The following is a 20,479-nucleotide window of genomic DNA, read 5'->3' as shown; positions in this document are numbered from 1 at the left end:
CAATACTGTAAATTAACTATGTGTCAATAAAAACAAAAAAGCAATTATCACTTAATGAATGATTCCTATATCTCAGATGGGCTTCCCTGGTGGCTCAGTGGTAAAAAATTCGCCTGCCAATGCAGGAGACCCGGGTTCGATTCCCATGTTGGGAAGATCCTTTGGAGAGGGGAACAGCTACCCACTCCAGTATTCTTGCCTGGGAAATCCCATGGATGGAGGGGCCTGGCAGGCTACAGTCCATAGGCTTGCAAAGAATCTGACACGACTTAAGAGACTAAACAACACGATCTCAGATACTTACATTCCTCATCCCTTGCACAGAGGTATTATTTTCCTCATTTTATAGGAGGAGGGAAACTGAGGTTCAAAAACATTGAGTATTTTGCCCAAAGTTTCACAACTACTAAGAAAACCCCTTGGATTTGACCTTCATCCAACTCAGAAGTCTCTACCGACATGCTTGGTCAGTATCCCCCCACGCAAAATATTTTGAGAATAAATGTTGCATGGGTCTCTAAAAGGGCTTAACAATTGATATTCATGAACAGGGGTTTTTTAATTCACAGGGGATGAAAATTCTACACAATTTTAGGGTACAATAGGAAGCAAAAAACACATTCCACTGGTCTGTGCATTTTGCAAAAAACAACAAAGTAAATTATTTTAAAAAGACTATGACTTCCCCTAAACCAAAACCAAACAAACAAAAAAACTTAATTCCACACTGATATAATTTGGCAGGAATAAGGTGGACCAGTGACTCTATAGGGGTGTCAACCACAAAACATCAGTATTTGAGACGGAGCTTTCCAAAGAGCTCATATGCACGGGTCTGCCTGCCCACGCTGTGTGCGCCATGCAGTGCAAACCCTGGGCACCTAGGGGCTGGCCCCCAGCAGGAGAAGCAGGCCACCTGGGCATCTTGGATGTCCTCCAACGGCAAGAGGGAGATAAGGTGCAGAGAGTCAGTGCTTCAGGGGTTAAAGAACTGCACTCAGTTGCTAAGTCATGTCTGACTCTTTGCAACCCCATGGACTGCAGCCTGCAAGGCTCCTCTGCCCATGGGATTTCCCAGGCAAGAATTGGCTGCCATTTCCTTCTCCAGAGGATCTTCCCAGCCCAGGGATCAGACCCGTGTCTCCTGCTTGGCAGGTGGATTCTTTACTACTGAGCCACCTGGGAAGACCTTTAAAGAACTTTCAGTTCAGTTCAGTCACTCAGTCGTGTCCGACTCTTTGCGACCCCATGAATCGCAGCATGCCAGACCTCCCTGTCCATCACCAACTCCCGGAGTTCACCAAAACTCATGTGCATCGAGTTGGTGATGCCATCCAGCCATCTCATCCTCTGTCGTCCCCTTCTCCTCCTGCCCCCAATTCCTCCCAGCATCAGGGTCTTTTCCAATGAGTCAGCTCTTCACATGAGGTGGCCAAAGTATTGGAGTTTCAGCCTCAGCATCAGTCCTTCCAAAGAACACCCAGGACTGTCTCCTTTAGGACGGACTGGTTGGATCTCCTTGCAGTCCAAAGGACTCTCAAGAGTCTTCTCCAGCACCACAGTTCAAAAGCAACTTTATAAAAAATATAATGATGCTACCATTAAACAGAGGCTGCAGCTCACCTACTTCACAAAAGAAAAAGAAACACATTGGGGATCATTTCAAAATGCTATCTGCAAACATTTGAGAACACAGCAGTCTTGGTTTTAGAAAAGTTGGACTAGAAGAGGAAAAAATAAAGAAAGAGAGCCAGTTCTCGTCTTCAGAAAATGCATCTCTGCCTAGAGAACCACGTGTTTGGATGGTTAAAGGAAGACGTGTGAGGTAGTGACCTAATTTTTTTCCTCTAGCATCAGGGATCATAAATAACATCTTCCCAGAGACTACAAATGGGGAAAGACCGTCAGCATATATTATATGAGGTTACAAAGTGGAAGTGAATGCCATGTGAACAAGCCGGCGCCCTGCTTCTGCAACTTCAAAGTGAGATGACCAAATCTGGTGATGAGAACAATTTATTCATTCCCAACAACAAACATTTGATTACCAAAATAATCCCATAGCATTTTGCTGAAGAATGGAAAATCATCATCAGCTTCTAAATGTAGAAAGACAATGAATCTGAAAACACCATGTGGGTTTTCCTCATAGACTGAATGTCCAAGATCGCACTGGCTCTGCACACAGACCTTCAGGCAAAGCCAGCCTTGATCAACTGCAGAGAAAGCAACAAGAGTTCTGATGAGACAGTAGTTAAGAGTACAAGCTCTGGGGCCAGGCTACCTATGTCCAAACTTGGCTGTGTGATCCTGAACCTTCAGTTCCTTCAGTTTCCTTGTTTGTAAAATGACGATAAGATTGGCCTATCCTGAGACTTCCCTGGTGATCCAGTGGTTAAGAATCTGCCTTCCAATGCAGAGCACACAGGTTCGATCCCTGGTCAGGGAACTAAGATCCCACATGCTGTGAGGGGCAACTAAGCCCACATGTCACCACAAAGAACCCAATGCAACCAAAAGAAACAACAGTACCCTACCTCATGGGCTTGTTGGGAGGATTAAATGAAATGCTTATAACAGTATGCAGTAAACACTCAAAAGTGACAAATATCATGAGCCTTTTCTACCCTATTACTACGCTTTTGTTGGCTAGAACTCTTGCCAGAGGTAGAAAATCAGTCTCAAACTTAGCTCACTTAACTGAAAAGTCCAGAGGAGTACCAGTCGCAGGTGTAGCTTGATCCTGGGACTCCACTGGTATTGTCAGGCCCTGATCTCTCTCTCTATCCCCCTCTCCATCTAGTCTCTCCTTCCTCTGGTGTAGCTCCATTCTCAGACAAGCTTTCCCTTCATGGTGGCAAGATGGTAACAGCATCCCCCTATATCCGTCCAAGTTTAAGTCCAGCAGGAGAAGATGCAGCTTATACCTCAGTAGAGCCTGCACAAACTTGAGAATTCAGTCTGATAACACCAGTACAAATCATTGCTCTTCATTTTACTGATTACTGACAAGGTTGAGCACATTTTCATTTTCATGGCATTCATCTCACTAAAGGGTGTTAAGCTCATCATTTACTGAAAAGCTTCATATTCATTATGTATAATACGAGAAAAATGTGTATTTTCTGGTTTACTGAAGGGGGTGTCCTGGATCTGCCAAAATTAGAGGCTTCTCCCTTTTGAGTGGCAGAGGATGAGATGGTTTGATAGCATCACCAACTCAATCAACATGAACTTGAGCAAACTCTGGGAGGATGCGGAAGCCCGGCATGCTACAGTCCGTGGGGTAGCACACAGTTGGACACAACTTAGAGACTGAACAACAACAACCCTTTCCTGCCCTTTTTTGGGCAGAAGACTTTCACTCTGATGATCTGTTGGTCTCCTGAAGCATTCTGTTAAAATAGTAATTTCAATGTTGCCGTACCCACACTCAACTCCATCTGAAAACTGAAACCACAGCAATGCCCAAGCCCTTTCATCTCCCATAGTCTTCACCCCCAAGTCCCCACCTGACACCCTCTTGACTGCTGGGGCTGTTAGATTTCCTCCAAGCACCAAGGAGAAAGTCTGGCTTTAGCTGTTCCTGTTCATTTTGGCATCATGTTAGAGCAAGTCCCTGCTCTTTTCTAAACACTTGATGGAAACTTGCTTCCTCAGCTGCCCAAATCCCCATCCCTCAACAACAAAGTGCTAGGAGAGCTAACCTACCAACTTTTCTGCACAGATTTTCTGAACACCACGGTTCCTGGGGGTTTGCTGTTTAATGTGCCTGGGAAGCTGGAGGCCAAGAATTTTCCCCACCAACATACGTGGTGCCCTTGGCTTTGCTCCCAAGCTATTTTGGACCCAGGTAAGTCCTGCTCTCTTTAATGACTGGACTCAAGTACACCCGAATCTCCAAGACTGGGCTTAGTCATTCCTGCCTTTCTACTCCCAGGCCATTTGGCTCACATCCAGAAGAGTGCTGGGCTGAGATTGTTGGCTTTCTCACCCACATCTTTTCCCACCTGCCTACACCTAGCACAGCATCCAACACCGAGTTCCAGCTCGGCACATGCTGGCTGAATGAGTCCCCCCTAGCGTGATGAGATACACGTCTACACTCAAGGACCTTGTCATCCTCGTGACCCCACTTCAGGACTTCCTGAAGTGTGGTGTACACCCTCATGACCCTAAGTAAGAAGCAAGGACACAAGATTGGACTTTCCTACTCTTGTTTTACCAAATTCTGTGCCACTGAACATGGCCCACAGTGCTATCAGAGTGCCAGTGTGGTAGTTGTAAATATGAGGAGGAAAGTAAGCAACTTAAGAAATCACTTCCTAAGTGCTTCCAATGTGCAAAAAGCTGAAAGGACTGTGAGTATATGTATCAGTCATATTAGCCTAGGTTTTGCTGCAGTAACAAACAATCCCTAAATCCTAGTGACTCTTAACAACAAAAGTTTATTTCTTGCTCATGGAACATGTCCACTGTGGGTTTGACAAGGGTACCCAGGCTGAGAGAGCAGCTGACCATCTCAATGGTCAGTCAGCATTCAAGACGGCATAAAAACTCTGGGCCATCAGGTACCGGCAGTTCATTGCACAAATCAGTTCCACCCACAACTCATTTGCTGGAACCAGGCCCCACCCAATCATAAGGGGACCAGAAAATACAATCCTGCCATGTGTTGGAAAAGGTGGAACTGGAAATATGTGGTAAGCAGCACTCATGTGGCCCATAATAGGTAAGTTATGGGCCTTAGACTTTGATGGAGGAAGAATTACATTTAGGGGAGGAATTAAAACATTATCAATCATGAAAAGGAAGAAAGAAAGGTGAGGGTGGGAGATGCTAGCATGGAATAAGCAGGTCCCAGCATCCCATGAAGGAGAAGGCAATGGCACCCCTCTCCAGTGTTCTTGCTGGAGAATCCCAGGAACGGGGTAGCCTGGTGGGCTGCCGTCTATGGGGCTGCGCAGAGTCGGACACGACTGAAGCGACTTAGCAGCAGCAGCAGCAGCGTCCCATGAGCATGTGATTCAGTCACTGAATCTAGAGCTATTGTCTGTTACATGTGTCATGTGTACCTGGTAAATGCGTGTGCTAAGCTTTTGGTTCAATTAGAATGCTCAGGTTAGCAAAGACATCCACTCTGGCCAAAGATGGGTGATAACAGAAGGCTCCAGAGGAGCTCACAGAACTGGAGGGGAAGTAGATGAAGCAGGCTTTCCAACAGAGATCAGACCAGCTCCAGGGTTCTCAACAGCAAGACCAAACCACAGCCTCATCAGCTCCAAGTGTGTCCTGTCCTCATGTCAGGCAAGAGAGGCTATGGCGTGGCTCGGGTTCTGGTGCAGATCAGAGAGGGAAGGCCAGCCACATTAAGGCGCCGTGAAGTAGGGACCCCAGCGAGGGAAATGAAGGTGCTGCTTCCAGAACAAGGGGGGTGATCAATGATGGCTCAGGCAAAGCAAATGTTCCTAACAGCACTTTAAATCCAAATGGATTATCACAACCATACATGGGTACTGCCTCCCCGTTTACACAAGAAGAAGCTGAGCCTTAGCGCATAAGGAATGTCCCAACATTACACAGCTAGTAAGTGTCAGAAGCCTGATGCTGTGGGGACCCCAGTGTCTGTACCTTTACCATCATTATCTACTATCTGACACTGATCTGGTGGCTTTTTTTGTTGCCATTTATCATGACACATCAAAATGAGAAGGAGGACAAAACGGTCACATTACCACTAATCATGTGACCATCACATCTGTAGAACACTTTACTATCCACAAAGTGTTTTCACATATATGACCTCCTTGTTCTTACACAGTGTGAGGTGGGCAGACCCTCTATCACCCATCTCATATATTGGATAAAGATGTGGGGTCCAAGACTGCATTTCTAGGTCTTGTTTCCAGTTGGAGGGGATGGCTTGGATCTTTCCTGGCAGGTGTGGGACTTTGTCTGCTGGTCTGCGGTGTAGGGCTGGCAGGTTATGGTCAGCTTGGGGCCAGAGGGCAGGACCATGGTTGGAAATGACCAGGCACATGAGGTGCGTGGGAAGCCAGAGCCTCTGAAGAAAGAGCTTGGTCTCAGTCTCTCCAGGAGACTCTCAGGGGAGTTCTCCACGTCAAGTGCATGTAGGTCTTACTTAGTGGTGTTAGTGGAATTAGGGAAGCGCAACTGTAAGGAAGCTCGGCTCCTAACCCTTCCTGCATCCCTAACAGACTTGACTCAGGAGGCCCCTAGCAAATGTTCCATGTTGTAAAACAAAGCAAAAAGCTAGTCTTCATAGCCTTCGGGGTGTCTGTAGAAGTGAGTTAACAATAAAAGAAGAAAGGAGCTATGGGTATTAAAGCTTCCCTGTCACTACCTTCATCTTCCTGCCTGCATGTAACCAGTCCCTTCTGTTCCTCAAAACTTGGAGGCAGTACGATATACGGTGGTTTGGGTTGACCAGATGTCTCTAGTATCCCATTATCTGGCTCCAAATTTCAGTATCATCATTTTCTGTTCTGTGATTTTGAGTTATTCATTTCTCTGAGTCCATATCCCCATTAGTAAAACATACCTACTTTATGGGCACAAAGATAAAGTGAGCTAATCCATGAAAAGAACCTAGAACAGTGCTCAGCACATAGCAGACTTTTAGAAGCAGTCTAAATAATAAATCAGAGACTGACTGACTTCTCCAAAGGTAGACAGCTAGCCAGTAGAGGAGTCGGGATCCAGACCCAGATCAGAGTCTAGATTCTAAATGATTCTTCCTGCCATGCCATGATGCCTCTCAGAGCCATGCTACTTCTCACAGGGTTATTAATCATACAAAGGAGGGGCTTTGAGTTTCTGGTAGATACAGGTAAATTCATGTCTTATTTCACTTTCCACTGAAGCTCTCCTATGATTCATACCTTACCTTCAGTGGACTTTTTACCTCCATGAGGCAAAAGCATGATCCTTAATTTTTTTTTCCTTAAAGTCACCTAGCCTTGAACTTGTCAGATCTGCCTTGACTCCTTAAAGGATGCTCTGTAAGCTTGGGAACAACAAAGGAAATAGTGTTTTTACACAGCATATGCCCACTTACCTAGAGGAGAAAATTCTTCCACAAAAAATCTCTAGCTTGACCCTGACACAAACTTATTTGAGTAATCAAAAGACACACTACTATCTCTTATAACAGGGAGTCAAGAGATGGTATAGGCTGCAGGTATGATATGATCAGGACTCTATCTGAACTCCTCGGGCTCTCTGGGCTCAGCCTTCCTCCACACATTGACTCTGAACTTCACGCGGGCATATGGCAGCCTGTACAAAGGGACTTGCTTACTCTCCATACCCAGGGAGAGAAAGAAGACTGTGCCTCATTCCATCCTGGGCCACGCACCCACCCCAACCTAATAACAGTTGCTGGGGCAACATCATGTGATCATCAGATCAAATTCAAATCCCTCAATCAGTTATTGACAATCACCCTCAGGCCAATCAGGGCCTTGAGGTGAGGATGGACTCAGATTCTGTGGGACCCAGGGGCCTCAGGGGAGGAGTGGAAACCAGAAAGCCAGGCTCTATTGGGCTGGAGAAAGGAAAAGTAGGTGCTAAGCACTCAGGCAACAAAGCCCATCCCACAAGGATGGTGGGCAGCAGGGGACACACAGTAAGAAAGTCCTGTGCCCAGGAATCCAGGGGGGAAATCTCGTAAGACGTCACAGCTCTTAAGTCAAAGGTCTAATATGAGATCAACACATTGAGTTTAAGGGAAAAGTATCATAATAGTTACTATTTACTGAGCAACATCAATTGAACATGGAGATAGGTACTTTCCCTGCATCATGCCGTTTAACTGTTTAACCCTCACACCAGCCCCTAGAATTTGGAGTTTATACTCCTATTTTATAGCTGAGAAACAAGGCTTTGAGCAGTACCGTGCACACAACTGAGAGAGAGAAACTAGGACAACAAACTCGGATTTCTGTGTACAAAAAGCCCCAGCACAACATCTTGCTTATTATACTTCGAGAAACAAAAGTAGGATGTGTGAGTTAATTTCACGTGGCTCTAATACCATTGTCAGAAAGCAGGAAATAAATGACCTTCAGCCTCTGGGCCCATGGGGAAACACACACACACACACGCACACACACACACAAAACATTGTTAAAATTTAAAAATAACGTGCAAAGTGGAACCAGAATAACTGTGGTGATTAGGAGGAAGCCACCATACATTCTTCCTAAACACAAAATCCTACTTAGATTTGGGGCAGGAAGGTGGGAATCCCTCTCCCCCATTCCAGGGCTAGCTTGTCATGTGTGGACACTACTATGAGAGTGACTTTAAGAGGTTGTTTTATGCTAACATAAAAAAAAAGCTACCTCCTTTGAAAATGAGGTATCTTTTGGTCCAGCCTGTCTGTCATCCAGGTTGGCATTTACAGCATTTAAATGAACATGTACACTAAAGTGAGTTTTGCTCGTGAAGGGCACTTGACTGCACAGGTTATTGGGTGGGGCAGGGGAGCAACTTAGTCAACAAGACTCATGGGATAATAGCCATCGGGGGGTCTTAATAGAGAAGGTGTCCTGTGGCCATCCCTACAGGCTGCTGGAGTCCACACCTACTTCACTACCCCTGCAGTGAGGACTGAAGTGAACTGGCCTGCTCTTGTTGCTAGAACAAAGCTCCATGACCTTAGTGGCTTCAAACAAGACAAATTTGTTACCTAGCAGCTCTGGAAGTCAGAAGTCCAAAATGAGTCTTATGGGGCTAAAAGCGAGGTGTCATCAAGGCTGTTTCTTCTGGAGGCTCTAGATGATGACGATGATGTATGGTTTCAATGGACCTGGGTTCTGTGACGTTGGACTTGTGCTCGGAGGCTCTAGGGGCAAATCTGTTTTCTTGTCTTTGCCAGCTTCTAGAGGTTGCCCACATTCTTTGGCAGCTTAGCGCACGTGCACACACACACACATATTCAAAGACTGGGAAAAAGAAGACATTACCTGTATGATTCAGGGCCCTAATACATATTAGTCCTGATATTTCAGATAAACCCCTCTCCCACTCAGATGTTGACCTTTTCCCCTTCCACACACAGACTAGAGGTGTGTCTTTGTCGTGTCTCTCCCTACCTCTGACTACTAGGAGGATGCCCCCTGGGAGCTCTGCAAGCAGACAGGGAGCTGAGTAGGGCAAGAGAATTTGGAAAATGGGGAGTTGGGAACATCTCCAGTGGAGCAGAGTTTCCCAGACTTCAGGCATCCGGGTACCATCTTTAACACTTTGTCCTATATTGGCATCTTACCTGTGCTACTCTTAAATTAATACTTTCTTAAATCGACTAACTTTTGGTGAAATAAGTTGTTTCATCTGATATTAATTCCATAAAAAAATAGAAAGAATGCAATAAAACTAAAAATCATCAAATATTATTAAAACAACTTATTGTTTAAGAATTATTAAGATAAAAGTATATCCATATGCCACCTAAAATTGTCATACATATCAGAGCTTTTCAAACTTTAAAAGTCGCTCAGTCATGTCCAACTCTTTGTGACCCCCATGGACTATACAGTCCATGGAATTCTCTAGGCCAGAATACTGGAGTGGGTAGCCTTTCCCTTCTCCAGGGGATCATCCCAGCCCAGGGATCAAACCCAGGTCTCCCACATTGCAGGCGGATTCATTACCAGCTAAGCCACAAGGAAAGCCCAAGAATACTGGAGTGAGTAGCCTATCCCTTCTCCAGGGGATCTCCCAATCCAGGAATTGAACTGGGGTCTCCTGCATTGCAGGTGGATTCTTTACCAACTGAGCTATCAGGGAAGACTTTAATGCTTATAAATCAGCTGGGGATCTTGTTAAAATGCAGATTCTAACTCTGTCCAGTCTGGGATGAGATCTGAAATTCTGTATTTTTAAGCAACAAATGGCAACTCAAGTTTCAGAAGACCGAATCACACACTCATGGGACATTTAGGCTTGTTCATTCCACCCCAGCATCCTCTCACCCCTATCTTTCTTTCCACCTCCCTGAGACTGGTGTCCTTTTTATTCTCCCTCTACATTTTATTCCCCCATCCATCAAATACAAGGCTGGAACTTAGCTACCATGGACATCAACAGTGCTGTTTCCCCAAGTACTTCCAGTTTTACCCCTCCAACACATGGTAAGATTGTACAATCTGGTCCCCTATGGTCGGGTGGGGTCTAGATCTGGCCCATGAGTTGTGAGTGAAAGTGATGAGTCATTTAATTTCTGTTTCCCATCTGGGATGGTGACTGACCATAATGAAGATGGTAGCTGTTCTATCCGCTTAGGAGCCCTTCCCAACCCAACAATGAACATGTACCATGAACAAGAAATCAACTTTTGTTGTTAAAAGCCACTGGGATTTAAAAATTGTTCATTACTGCAGCAAAGCCTAGCCTAACCTGTCTGATACATATGCCCGAGTTTCATCTACTTGAACCCTCAGCACTCTGGCGGATGGAAGAACTTGACAAGTGTTTTGTCAAATTGCTTATTTTCTCCCCCAAACCTATGACTAATATGTTAGTGTTCTTCTGTCATTTCTGGTCATGTTCAGTGGCACAGAATTTGGTAAAACAGGAAAAAAGAGAAAGAAAGGCCAAATGTATTTCTTTGCTTCTTACTGAGCTGCATATGAGCTGGTGTGGGATCCATGGAGTAGTTCCTCTTCTCACACTCTACAAATACCTACACTTTTCCATACCACTTCTAGTTCCCAGTCACCTTCTGCTATGAAGTTTCTTTTTGAAGGTATTATGCAAGGCTACTGATGGGGAGTGAAGTTTGGTCCACCCTTCTATGGAACAAATGTTTTCCTAGATATCTAGCTTGGCTGATGTGAACAAGTTTCCATCAACATAGAGGGCAAATTCTAGTCTATCACATCCTTCCACATGTGATAACATACCTCTCACCAGACCACAAATCCAGAGGCAAGGTAAACTGAATAAGTTACTGTGACTAAAGCACCCAAGTAGAAAATACAATGAACTAAGAATCCAATCCCAATTCTGATATCATATTTGTCCACCAGCCTCATTGGAAGGCAAGTGAAAGAATCCCAACTCACGCAATTTATAAGAACACTAGAAAATAAAAACCTTTCCAGATTCTCAAAAAATGTCAAGAAGAAACTATCCCTTCCATGACAGCATACTGTTGCCTTTTTGCTGGCTCTATTCTCAGCTCTGCTTTTCCCAAGTGGCAGCAAAGATGACCACAGCCTGTCCAGGCTTACATTTCAGCAGCTCAGCAACTCTGGGAGAAAGAGACACCCTCTTTTCCAAGGGCTCCATCAAAAGTCATAGAATGAAATTTCATTGGCCTCATTTCAGTCACACGCTCACCTCTGAACCAATGTTTGTGGCCACGGAAATGCAAGTGTTCTGAGTGGCCAGTCCTGGGATCATGCCCACCTCTGGAGACAGAGGTTGGAGCAGCCTCAGTCAAATCACATGGACTAAGAGATGGGAGGGGTAAGTCTCTGCAAGAAAATTAGAATCCTATGTCCAATAGGTGGAAATGATTGCTAGAGAGACAAAAGCAGCTGGAAGCCACTCCAGCTGCAAACATGCTTTCATCACTCCAATCTCAATTCTAAATGAAATCTTTTGTCAACATCCAAGGGAACTACAAAGGCACTCCAGTGCACCATCATTTCAGTGCAAACAGATCGCAAAGTGACACGAACAGTCATCCCAAAGACGCAAGAAGTCATGAATGACAGATGAGTGATGATGGAGCGCTGCTCAAGCCCAGTGCAGGATTATTGGCAAGGGAGGATATGGCCAAAATCAGACAGCTGATAACTGAAAAGGGAAAGTCTGCAGGGATAACGCCAAAATAAGAGTTTCAAAAAGAATGATTTAAACAGAAAAGTTGATGTCCTCAATTGTTTTTTGTCAACATTGATCCTTTTTACAATAAGATTCTGGGTATCCAGGAATGCATTGTATGAGTTGAATTTTTTTTTTAATTACACCAAAAAGATAAACATCTGACTTGTACCTTGTACATTCCACCAATTAGTGCACAGTTGCAATTAAAAACTAAATATGGTTAAGTATATGGTTCATTTTTCCGAATTAAATGGGTGTGAAGAGGAATTTCATTGAGATTTTGACCCTGACACAAATAATACAAACAAGAATTAATAAATTTACTGACTTTTTGTGCTTCCTCTTCTGAGAAACATGTTCATGTCTTTGCCATGTCTCTAGTTTCTTTCTTATTGACTTGTAGGTGTTCCTTTTATAAGGTTGATACTAATCTCTGGTTGTATGTATTGCAAATATCTTCTCCTATTAAGTTATCAGTTCAATTTACTGAAGGTATTTTTTAATTAACAAAGCATATATCAAAGCGCTTTGTTTGTTTGTTTTAGACTCAATAAGAAATATTAACCCCTATTTTAAGCAGATTTACCTGAAAGGTTGTTTCCCAGTATAATTAGCTTTGAGGACTTTCTGCAGTTCAAAATCACTTTCCTTTACATCAATGCAAGACACTGATAAATTTTCACTCTGACTTTTTTCTTCAACTTTCTAAATCAGCACTAGGAAATAACCCAATATCTTTCCTTGGGATGGGCCAGATTGGATAAATTTAACAGGATGGGTGTTTCTCTGACATGATATGGTCTGTCTGAAATTGATAACTTCTGGCAAAGATCTGCATGCTATTTTAAGTTCTTTCTTGGAAATCAGAGAACATTCTGGTTACATTAATATCACACTTAAAAATCATCAATTAAATTAGCCCTTTTCTAAGACATTTTTAAGAAAACAATCTTGTCATATTAGTTTTCAATGCAGAAAATATAATATTATCTTTATGAAAATTCTATGAGTATATTGGATTTCATTCACCATCATACACTCAAAAAATTATTTCTCCATCTGGAAGAAAAACAAAGTTAGACCCTTACTTCATACCACATAAAAAATTAATTCTTAATAAAGTTCTAAATGAAAAATAATATTAGAAGAACATTTTTATAAAATCTATAGGAGGCCCTCCTAGTGAACAAGCATAAATATTATAGCTCCAAAATAAAGAATAGGCAGATACAACAATATAATATTTTTTGTGTGCAAGCTTCTTAATCCAATTAAAAGTGAATAAGCAAAAAGGTCATTTAACCACCAAAAAGAGCAAGATAGATCCTGGGTTGATTAATTTGGTTTTCGGTCACTGAGATCCTAGGCTCTGTATTTTTTTCACTCTGCAATCCTCAACTTTGGCTTTTGCCCTAGGGCTTGTCCCCAAATGCTCCCCTTGATCCAAGTGCCACAGCTTCCCTCAACAATGTCCAGAGACAAAAAAGGAAAAACAGCACTCCTTGGGTCCCTTTTGCTCTGGTTTTTTGTTGTTGTTGGGTTTTGGGGGGAGGGGGCGGGGGTTGTGGTTTGACTCTGCTTTCAGGATCTTAATTCCCCAACCAGGAATCAAACCCATGCCCTCAACAATGAACACACAGCATCCAAACCACTGGATCACCAGGGAATTCCTCCATGGGTCCTTTTTGAAGGATGTGAAACCATCCCTTAGGATTTCCCTTCTCAGGAACCCCCAGTAGAGTTCAGTCATTGGAGAAATCTACACTTCCTGCATCTCAGTGGCCATAATCCCATCACAAACCTATGCCTGAAGCACAGAATTAGTAGGAGAAGTGGAATAACCATAATTGGCTTGAACTAACCAAAATTCACCCTCTGGGACTGGGGAGAAGCCAATACCCTACTCTTAAAGCCCAAGGCTACCCCATTAGCAAGGAAGAAGAGGGAAACTGCTGCTGGGAAAACAACGCACAGCACCTGCCAGAGATAATATAAAATCTCCTCCTCAAAGTAAACAAGTTTACATTATTGAGTTTAGAATATGTGCCAAGTTGCCCTCTAGAAGCTCACAGTCTAGCGTAAGAGATGGCAAACTTTTTCCGTAAAAGGTCAGATGATAAATATTTCAGTCTCTGAAGGTCATTTGTTCTCATGCAACTACTCAGCTTTTCCAGTGAAGCTCAAAAGCAACCACAGATAGTATGTAAACAAATGGACTGTGCTCCAATAAAACTTTATTGATAAAAGAAAGTAGTGGGCCATATTTCACCCAAGGGCTATAGTTTGTGAACCCCTAGTCTAGTGGAAAGATAAGTATGTAAACCGAGATCTCACACTGTCCTGCAGACCTGTTTTGTTTGGCAAACCCTGGGTCTAAGAAAGACATTCACTTTCTAACTGACCACAGTCCCCACTAGTCCCTATTGTCTCACACTATACCACTCTCACTTTTACAGTCGTAACTCTCAAGTAAAGGTAAAGACTGTTTCATCCAGAGTTCTAGGGAACACCCACTTGCTTATTTATGGCATCTTTTGGGACAAACTTTTTTGTACATAAATTTCATTATTTACCATGCAATGAAACTGTTTGTTCCACTGTGACCCTTGGTATACTTTGGGACCACACACACACAATTTAACGGAATTATCTGGGCACAAATCTTTCTAGGCATGCAGTCCAGAGGAGCCCCATGATAATTCTTTCTCAAGAGTGATCAACAGCCCTGAGTGGTCCCTGTTGACAAGCTCCGTGGTAACCCAATCTCTACATTCTGCTGACGAGCCACACTCCCGTGGTTTATGAGCTCAGTGGAATCCCTGAATAGAATTATACCCTTTTATTGAGTCCTAAACCATATATTATCATGAATACTAAACCAGTTCAAATGGTCCATCCCCTCTGCCTTAACATTAGACAAAGCCTTTAGCAATTACCCTTCTCTTTAAAGAATGTGTTTTCTTTGGCACTGAATCCTGCTGAAACCTGATGTGCCCAAGCCTTCTGCATCAGGCTCCAAGTTAGGCTGCCTCTGGCCCCATCGGTGTCTGGGGTCATTCAAAGACCACAAGGAAGCTAAGTGTCTTCCCTTTCCATAAAGAAAGGATCAGCAAGGAGAATTACAAGCATGGGCTCAACTTGAGAGGGAATGGTTACAACCCTTACAAAGAACAGTAGCTCTTTATCATCTGACATCTTCAGGTGATGCAAGCCCTTGAGAAGCACGCTTTCCAACCTCAACAAGTCCAAGGCTCTCCAGAAGGTGGTACCTTCTTTAGCAATTCTAAAAAAGGAGTCATGTTCTTTCTTTTCATTCATTCAAGAAATATCTATTCGGCATCTGCTGCGTGTCAGCTACTACGCCAGGCACTGCAGATAGAGCAGGAAATGGAAAAGATCCAAATGTGACAGCAACAAGCGATGTTGAGGAGGAGTTGGAAGTAGATAATCAATAGATCACCAAGTTCACGATGTGGAAGCAACTTGTCGTAAGCAACATGATGGAAAAGAACAGAATGCTGTGTGTATGAGTTCCCTGTGGCTGCTGTAACAAAGTACCACTCACTGGGTGACTGAACACAACACAAATGTATTCTCCCATAGTTCTGGGGGCTACAAGTCCAAAATCAAGGTGTGGACAGGGCCACGCTCCCTCCAAAAGCTCTAGGGGAGAATCATTCCTTGCCTCTCTCATCTCCTGGTGGCCCCACGTGCTCACTGGTGCATGGCTGCATCATTCCAATCTCCCCCTCCATCTCCATGTGGCCATCTCCTGTTCTCCCCACGTGTTTCTTTTCTGTGTATCTCTTAAAGGACATTTGTTGTTGGATTCAGAGCCCACCCAGATAGTCCAGGATGATCACACTTTGAGATCCTTCATTTAATGACATACATCTGCAAAGACCATTTTTCAAAATAAGGTCACATTCACAGGTTCTCAGGGGTTGTGGAACCCAGAACTTGGGAGTCACCATTCAACTATAGGAAACAACAATGGGATAACTCATTTTAGATCAGAAGGTGGAGGGAGTCAGAGAAGGTTCTCTGAGGAGGTGAGATTTAATCAAGACTTGAAGGGTGAAGAGGAACATATCACGCAGAGGAGAGGAGAGTATGGTATCCACATACCGTGCATAGGGACAAGGAGAACGGCATTGCTGACTGAGCGCCCAATCTATGCAAAGGCCCCCAAAGCTGCTGAGCTTACAGTCCTCTAGAAACTGAAAGAAGGTTAGCAGGGCCAGAGAAGAGTGAGGATGGCCTGAGGTCTCCTGGGAGGGATTGGCAGAGGCCTAGCCTGAAGTCACAGTAAAGAGATGGGATTTCACTTCACGTTTAAGGGGGATCCCTTAAAGAGTGTTAAGCATAAGAATAGCATGATTAATTTACATTTCACCCTGAAGGTATTTTCAAAAGCATAGCTGGCATCAGTTTAAACTGGGAGTTCCTATCTTTACTGGAGTCTTGGTAATAACAAATGCATCCTATTTTATCATTTACACCACTAGATGCCTTGATTCCTTTAATTAAAAAAAGCATATAACTCAAATACAAACCAGAGTGCCGTGTAGTGGTGCCAGTGTCTGTCTGACAGTCCATTTTAGGAAGCACAGTTTAGAGATCAAAAATAATGAGAATTCCAATCTTTGCTGGCATCTCTTCTAGAACATCACAGGGGATCTAATTCTTAATCTATACCAACACTTAATCAAACCCTCTTTCCCCATTGCTCTCCTTCATCTCTCTTATCTCTTCTAACCCACAGCTTCCTCTTGCCCAGTCTTGACTAATTCTCCATCAAAATCTCTCCCCAACACCTAGCCTAAGGTTCTTGACTCCTTCACCACTGATCCAGCGTTTTAAACAGACACAGCCTCCCTTAGCAGAGAGAGGAGGCAGAACCCAAGCAGCCAGGGACAGACTCCAAAATCCAGTTTCTCTCTCTCTGAGGAGGTGTTGGCGCTAAATACAGTTTTATGCCTTCTTTCTTTTCACACACAAACTTTTAAATTTTTAATTAAAACCTCCGTGAGGATGGAAACTACATTTCACACATTTTGCATCTCCTACATTGTAGAGTTAACCTCTTTGCAGAAAGGTGAGACAGACTGATAACAGGAGCTTGCCGGAGACCCTGAATCCTTGTTCTGCGATCAAACATTCTTCCCACATCATCTATGAAGTTCCTGAGCTGAAACTGTCTGGTCTTAATTAAGCTGTGGCGACATCTGTCATAAGTGATTAGTGACATTTTTCCATCCACTCATCACCCCTAAAAATGGACTCAAACCTGCTAAGGAGGAATGAACAGACCAAGGCAGACGGGAGCATAGGTGAGGGAGGTTGCAGGGGTCACCCAGGGGGATGTGAGAGGCAATGGGGCAGGGAGAAAAGCAGCTGCCACACTGGGGACCCTGCTCCCAATGGCAGGCGTGTGGACGGCCCAATCCCCTTCTACCAGTAGCATCTTCTACCAGTGAGACATGACCCGAAAGGATAGCAGAGGACAGCAGACAAAGATGGGCAGTTCACCATGGACTGCAGGCTCCTCCAGGCCAGAAACTGTGCTTAATTCAACTTTGTATCTCCCGCCTCCCCTCCACCCTCCACCTCCTGGCTCCTAGGCTCCTAGCCTCGGATCTGGCACACTGTGAAGTTGCTGGGGTGGCTGGGTGGTTAGTTAAGTGAGCAGTTAAAGTCTCTAACAAGAGCCTTCCCAAGTGCTATTCCTCTGAGACTTGGCAAAGGCCATAAAGTTACACTTGCTTCTGCTCCCTTAAGCCAACCCCCGAACTTCCCAGACTGAGAAAGATTCCTGATTTCTAAGAATGACAATGTGGTATAATAAATATATATATGACATGTATTATATATATATACACACACACACACACACACATACAGTAGTTGGTCTTTGTCCTGGGTGACTGGCACAGAGCTCCCAAAACCCTTGGAATTTTCTGAGTGATGAGAATGTCTTTTGTTATTCATAATGACTTCCTTTGACAGTACCAGAAATTATGCTAATGACATGAACTTTGGCAGACCCACTGGATACTTTCAGGATGGCAGCAGAATGCCAGAGAAACCAGCCGCAGGAGTGGACCACAGGTTGGAAATTTCAGCACCGCCCCCACTCTCTGCACAGCCCTAATCTCTGGAGAGAGGAGAAAGGCTAGAGACTGAGCCTAGTCAACAATGGCCAGTGGTTTAATCGACTGTGCCTATATAATGAAGCAACACGAAGCTGGGGGAGCTTTCAGGTTGCTGCACTCACGGATGTGATAGCAGGCTGGCACCCCAGAGAAGGCACGGAGGTTCCCTCACCCCTCAACTTCAGCCTGCGCATCTCTTCTGTTTGGCTATTCCTGAGTTGTAGCCTTCATAATAAAACTACTATTGCTAAGCAGAGCACTTTCTGGAGTTTTGAGTCATTCTAGCAAATTATGGAACCTGAGTGGGATTGAGGGTCATGGGAACCCCCAATCTGTAGCTGGCCAGACAGAAGTGTAGGTAGCTTGGGGACCCTATTTGCAACTGGCATCTGGAGGGGGGAAGCAGTCTTATGAGACTCAGATCCTGACCCGTGGGCTCTGTGCCAGCTCCAGGTACTTAGTGTCAGAACTGAATGGAACTGTAGAACAATTGGTGGCAGGGAAGGAAATAAGTAGTTGCTACTGGAAAAATGAAACCGAGATCCCAAAGATGCTCACTAGCTGTCAAAGGGTGCACATCCCAGCCATCCATCAGAGGATCTTATTCATGAAAACGTTCTCATTTTAAACGCGTATGACCACTTTAACTGTACTCTTTCTAATGCCTGGAAATCCCACGGACGGTGGAACCTGGTAGGCTACGGTCCATGGGGTCGAAAAGAGTCAGACACGACTGAGCGACTTCACTTTCATTTTTCTTTCTTCTTCTGTTTTACAAACTCTACTTAAATCCCTCTTCAAATATAAACATTTTTAAGCACCCATCATGTGTAAAGTGCCATAGGGTAGATGGTCTTCAAACTTTTAAGCGCATACTACTCCTAAAAGAATTCTGATGCTGTATATAAGCCCCTGCACATTTTCATTGTAAATTTAAATAGTACAAACCATGCACTTCCCACTGTATTGTAAATATTGACATTTTATAAAATATAAAACTGTTACATCACTCTTTTAAAGTTTCCAATGGAATCCAAATGCCATAGCAATTTGATACCCACCATCAGCTATTTTAAAAGCTACATAAACAAACTCTTTATGAGTCAGAAAAGTTTACATTTTTCCTTTTTCCTCCTTGAAATTATATTTACTTAACATAATTTTACTGTACTTGTAATTTTTATGCTATAAAGTCTTTTATTAATCATCCTATCAAAATTTTATGCAGGAAAAACATACATTGAAATTGTAATTTACTTTTTGATTTCTGCATGTTAGGCTCTGAATGTTAAAATATCTTCCTTTGGAGTCTATACATTTGATCAAAGCATTGTAGATATATTAAAAATATTGGTGTATACATGTTAAATATACATAATACAATTTGTTGAAAATACAAGTCTTAATCAATATGAGAGTTCCACAGAGACTTCCCTGGTGGTTCAGGGGCTAAGACTCAGAGCTCCCAATGCAGGGGGCCTGGGTTCAATCCCCAGTTAGGGAACTAGATCCCACTAGATCCATGCTGCAACTAAGACTTCACATGCCACAACTAAGATCTGGCTCAGCCAAATAAATAAATATGAGGGTTTCACAGACATGGGTATTTTTAATATCTCTGTTTGGCACTTTAGGGTGGGGAAGAGCTGCCACTTCCTCGGAAAAAGTGAGAGAAAAGCATCTGGAAAGAAGAGGAGCAAAGGAGAACGGGCCTCCACAACAGGTGCGCTCTCAGGCAGACGTGTTCGAGCAAAGGATGCTGGAGTGGATTCATTTCGAACTACCTTTGCTCACATCCCCATGGAAAGTTCTTCCATACCCCCAGGGATAACAGAAACCTGGGTTTAAAATGCAAGTTATAGGCAATTCATGGAGGAGCAAGACATAATTTCAGTCTTTGAGGAGTTTACACCTGGATAGGGTGATGAGATTAATCTCCACCTGAGATTCATAACAGCAAACGATCTAAAAAAAAAGAAATCATTCAAGTGGGCAGCAGAATGACCCCCAAAGATGTCCACAACCTAATTCCCAGAACCTATGAAAAATGTTACTTTCCATGGCAAATGGGAATGAAGGCTGATAATCAGCTGACCTTAAAATAAGGAGATCATTCTGGATTTCCAGGAGGGCCTAACGGAGTCCCCGGCATCCTTACAGTGGAAGAGGGAGTCAGCAGACCAGGTCACAGTGATGCTCTCAAAGGAAGGACTCAAACCGCCCCTGCTGGCTTTAAAGGTGGAGAAAGGCAGCCTCCCTAAGCTGCAAGAGGCAAAGCAACTCATTCACCTTTAAAGCCTCCATAGGGAACAGGTGGCTCAGTGGTAAAGAATCTTCCTGCTAAGGCAGGAGGTGCTGGAGACGTGGGTTCAATCCCTGAGTCAGGAAGATCCCCTGGAGAAGGGAATGGCAATCCACTCCAGTATTCTTGCCTGGAGAATCCCAAGGATAGAGGAGCCTGGTGG

The 20,479-nt window shown here is 43.8% G+C and overlaps 1 long non-coding RNA gene across 1 annotated transcript; it reads right to left on the bottom strand.

Annotated features, from left to right (window-relative positions):
- Positions 1–2,002: 2,002 nt before the first annotated feature.
- Positions 2,003–20,314, bottom strand: LOC129633032 (uncharacterized). The gene is made up of 3 exons (XR_008704844.1): positions 20,110–20,314; positions 8,714–8,969; positions 2,003–2,216 (listed from the first exon to the last, which is right to left on the bottom strand). It is a non-coding gene; the product is annotated as an uncharacterized LOC129633032 (long non-coding RNA).
- Positions 20,315–20,479: the final 165 nt, after the last annotated feature.

The sequence above is a fragment of the Bubalus kerabau genome, chromosome 18 (assembly GCF_029407905.1).
Source record: "Bubalus kerabau isolate K-KA32 ecotype Philippines breed swamp buffalo chromosome 18, PCC_UOA_SB_1v2, whole genome shotgun sequence".
NCBI lineage: Eukaryota > Metazoa > Chordata > Mammalia > Artiodactyla > Bovidae > Bubalus > Bubalus kerabau.
The sequence above is the reverse complement of the archived record's forward strand: the minus strand, read 5'-3'. Positions and strand labels throughout refer to the sequence as shown.